Below are 4,418 nucleotides of genomic sequence, written 5' to 3'. Positions count from 1 at the left end.
GGTGCTGAGAGCCTGCGGGGCTTCGAGGGGTATCCAGAGCGGGGTGTGGGAAGGGGGTGCCCCGCTGCCTTCCCCAATCCTTGGGAGCCCCTCCTCACCCCCTTTCTCTCCTGGCCCCCCCCCGGCCTGTCTCCCCTCTCCTCGCTCTCGCTTTCCTTCCTCCCGGTTTCCTGTTGCATTCTTGCCTTCTTCTCCCTTTCTTTTTCGCCACCCTCCCCGTCTCCATCGCCGTGCCACCCCTCCCGCTTCTCCCCTCTCCTACCACCCTCTCCACCCTTTTCCTTCTGCACCCGAAACCCCCCCAGCTCTACAAACTGAGGAATCAAAACTTTCAGGATTTACCTCTTCCAAACCACGGTTGTTATTTTTTTTTCCCGTCCTCCGGCCGAAAAGTTGGGAGACGCTTCCCGTGCACCCCTGCAACTTTCTCTGAGGGTTACCGGCTCTGCGTCCTGGAGCAGGGGGGGAGAGAGGGGAGGTGTGCCCCCCCTTTTCCCACGGCTGTCCCCCCAAGGCTGGCTCTCCCAGGCTGACGCCCCGATGCCACGGGAGAGAGGGAGCGAAGCTGGCGGGGAGGGGACGTGGGAAGGAGGAGGGCGGGCTGCAGCACCGCCGAGCCAATCCTCGCCTCGGCAAGGAGACCAGAGAAAATGAGATTTATTCCAACTATCCAGGACAGAAAACTTCAGGAACTTCTCTGCCGCGCGCCCCCACCCCCCCCGCTTCCCCACTGCCATTTCCCGTCCTCCAGCATCGTCTGCCTCCTGCTCCCAGGCACCCGCTTCAATGGATTTGGGGGAAGGGGGAAGCCCAGGTTGCTGGCTAACCTGGTTAGGGGAGCCTGGCCGGGAGGCAAAGGAAAGGAGTTTGCCCCCTGTGTGTGTGACCCCGAATGTATCAGATGGGGGTCATCCCGTCCCGCGTTGGATGGGAAGTCCCCAGTGCCTGCCGTGTAGCGCTGCCAACTAGGGATGGGGTCTGGGGGTACATGGTCATGCCAGGGCCTGTGGGTAGCGTTGGGTTGAGTGTTAGCAGGATAACAGCCTCCCTGAAGGCCGCGTGGGCCAGGTGGGCATTACGGGGTCAGGACAAGTGTTACGGGGTCAGGACAAGCATCATAGCAGCAGCACAGCATCAGACCAGGGTGAGGGGGTGGTGGTGGGTAAATTCAAGGAGGTGCTCCTTGGTGGCACCAGGGAGGGTTTCTGCCCACACATGGGACACTTCATCCCTCTGGCATCGTGCTTCATTGCTTTCTCCCTTGATGATCACAGGGCAGAAGACCCTATCATTGCTGATGAGGGGCAACCTGCTGGTGGGCACAGGATCACCAGTGCCACGGTGACACTCATGGCCTCCAGGTGAGACTCGGTGGCTCTGCTTGGGAACACTTGGCCAGGCACAAGCACCTATTCAGGGCCCTGTGGAGGAGAAGGGAGGTGTCTCCGCTGGCAAAGGCGAGATGAGGCTTGTTGGGGTTAAGCAGGGCCTGGCTGAAGGGATGACAAGATGTCTGCAGAGGAGATGTCAAAATAGAGCCTGGCTTCTCACTAGGCTCAGGTGGCCCGTGCTGGGGTGCCTGGGTAGGAGCACCTTAGTCATTGCTCAGAGGTTTGCTAAGCAGCAGTAGGATTTTGACACAGGTCTCAGCCTCAGGCTTCTCCTCTGTGAAATGGGATAGTTGGGTTTTCTGCCTTCTGTGGTGGTCTTCTCCATTAGGGATTAAGAGCACATGGACTGTGCGTGTTGGTGGTACTTCTAGTGGGTCTACGTCTCAGAGGGAGGCAGGAGTTCAGGTCTGAGGAGGGGTGAGCTGTGCTACCAGTGGGGAAAGGAGGAGAAATCCTGACCTGCATCCTCCCTGCTTGCCAGAGGTATGGTAGGCATCTCTTCCCACATGTCAGGCTCAGAGGAAGCCAATGGGGGTGGTGGGAGAGGCAGGAAAAGACCATTTCTTTGGATCTTCTCCAACTGCATGGCCTGTCAGGGCATCTTCCCCCCCCAGCCCGAGGGGCTCCCCCTCACTCCTGTCCCCGTGCCCTGCAGTGGGGGCTGCGGTGGGAAGCGGAGCCTGGGCGACAGCAGCCGCCTCCGCCGGGGAATGCAGAACAAATCTCTTCCAGATGGGACAGGGGCCACGCTCCACTCCTCGCGGGGTGGCAGGCTCTCCACCACCTCCTCCTCTTCACCCCTGCTCCAAGCATCTCTGTGCTCCAGGCCAGGACGGGCCCTGTTTCCAGGAAAGCAGCTGGAAATCCCCCCTCTTCAGCATCCCTCCCCAAACCTTGTGGTCTTGCAGCCATGCCAGCTGGGCTGTGACTTTTGTCCTTCTGGGGCTGGTGCTGAAGTGCTTTGGAGACCTCCAGGGTATGTGCCAGCTCCAGGACTCAGTACCCATCCTGGCCTCTGGCTGCCTGGGTATGAGCAGAGGTGGTGTGGCCCCTCTGGCTGTACCCTAGCAGGGGTTGCACCCTCCTGAGACCCCCTTCTTTCATATACAGCTGCCTGGAAAGCAAATCCGTACAATCATGCCTCCCAGCCTGTTTATCCACCTCAGCTGATAAATGAGAGGTGGCTGTGGGGCTGGATGGTGCTGCAGAGCCACTGTACCACCTATGGGTGCCCTGGGCAGGAGCTAATACCTGGACCCCTCCCAGCCTTATCACCACAGACACCTGGCTACCTCATTTACCTTCAGTCACCCCAGCCTTTCATCCCATCTGTAACCCTGTGCCCCAGGCAGCGGTACCAGTCTCACCATTACAGAAAGACTGGCCATTGGGCTTATCATGGGAGCAGACAAGTGGCCCCACAGCCTTCTCAGCTGAGGATTTGCTTTGATTCCTACAACATCAAAGACGGGGCTGTGCAAAGTGCCCCCCCCTTCTTCCTGGTGCTCCTGCCTCAGGAGGTCTTATGGGTGGCTGAGTGTGACAGGGATGGAGAGAGGGATGGAGGGGTGCTGTGGGGGTCTGAAGTCTCTGCCCCACACCTCCAAGTGCTCGGTCCTTCCTCCCATCTTGCTTTGCAGCCCCTGCTGCTCACAGACCTGATGCCCAAAAGAGGCTGATGCAAGACTCCCTCCGGAGAAGAAAAATCACTCTTCTTCCTTTCCCCAGCTCCTGGGGGGAGCCAAGGGAAGGTGACGGGGGCATCCCAGTTTGGGGACGGGGCGCTTGCCCCTGCTATTTCTGTTTGTTGCCTTCCCGCCTGTCCTCCTTTCCTGGGAAATTTCCAGGGATGGGGCTCTGGGAGCGCCGCTGGAGCCCCATCCGGGGAAATTTCCAGGGGAAGGAGGGCAGGCAGGGGGCTCGGTGGGAAGGGGGTGCCTCGCTCGGCGCACAAGAAGCTGATATCCTGTTGCTGCCCAGGGTCTCCGACTCATATTTCCTCATTAACTGGGAGCGCCGCTCGTTTGTGGGTGACTTCCAGATGTTTCCATTCTCCTCGCGGCGGCTGCGAGGGCGCATACCGCACGGGTATGGGAATTACTGCTGGCAGCGGGGTGGGGGACAGACCCCTGCCATGGTGGGGAGGGGGGGGTCCATAGGGCCCCCTGCCCCACCACGCATCCCAGCGTGGCCTCATCCAGCTCCCCCTCACCCTGGTGCTGTCAGGTCCCTTCTCACGCTCCCAGCCCATGGCCCTCGGTGCTGCCTCCAGCCTGCGTCTTGCTGCCCTGGGGCTGAGCTGGAGGCAGAGCCGGTTTTAAGATGAGCGAGCTGGGGTGGTGGCAGGAGGTGATACCCTGGGGCGAGGGGTAGGTGCGAGGCGTGCCAGCGTCTGCCCAGTACATCCCTGGTCTGATGCCAATGCTGGCTTTGCGCGCACCGGGTCCCTCATGCCCCGTAGTTTCTTCACTGGGATGATTTCTCCACCGGCAGCACCTCCAGGGATGTGCTGGGCCAGGCTCAGCCCATTTTCGGGGCTGTGCTGTGGGTCCCCTGCTCTGTGCCCGTAGCCTTTGTGATAACTGGGGAGAGGGATGAGACCGGTGCAGTTCCCAGCATCCTTGTGCTGCACTGGGGAAGGAAAGCAGGTGGATTGCAGCGAGCACCACCGGGCAGGCAGCAGCATCAGGTCAGACCCACTCATACTAGAAGAGGGTGGGTTGACCTCTGTAAAAGCCCATTTCTAATTTTCCCCACTGATTCCTCCAGCTCCCCTCCCTGGAGCAGCGGGAAGCTGAAGGAATGGGATTGACCGCCTCCCGCTTGTGGGGTTTGCAAAGGCGGGGTGGGGGGTGCTTTTCCCCCGGGGAGCTGGGCCGGGAACTCAAAGCCTCAGGGTTTGCCAAAGCCCAGGAGGAGGTAGGGATGAGTTCCCAGGCTTGCTGGCGGGCTGACTCCCTCCTTCTGCCCGTCTCCTCCTATCCCAAATGTTTTCACCCTTCTTCCTCCTCCCACCCTCCCCGGCTT

General features: G+C 60.4%; 1 protein-coding gene across 1 annotated transcript in view; it reads right to left on the bottom strand.

The window, feature by feature from the left end:
* Nucleotides 1–518, bottom strand: part of CDC42EP1 (CDC42 effector protein (Rho GTPase binding) 1) — a 6,723-nt gene extending 6,205 nt beyond the window's left edge. The window contains exon 1 of the mRNA XM_009332661.1: nucleotides 343–518. The gene's annotated coding sequence lies outside the window, so the exon portion shown is untranslated. The remainder of the gene's footprint in view (nucleotides 1–342) is intronic.
* Between the last annotated feature and the right edge of the window lie 3,900 nt (nucleotides 519–4,418).

This window comes from Pygoscelis adeliae, unplaced genomic scaffold (genome assembly GCF_000699105.1).
Source record: "Pygoscelis adeliae isolate BGI_AS28 unplaced genomic scaffold, ASM69910v1 Scaffold399, whole genome shotgun sequence".
Taxonomy (NCBI): domain Eukaryota; kingdom Metazoa; phylum Chordata; class Aves; order Sphenisciformes; family Spheniscidae; genus Pygoscelis; species Pygoscelis adeliae.
This window is presented reverse-complemented; position numbering and strand designations above follow the sequence as displayed.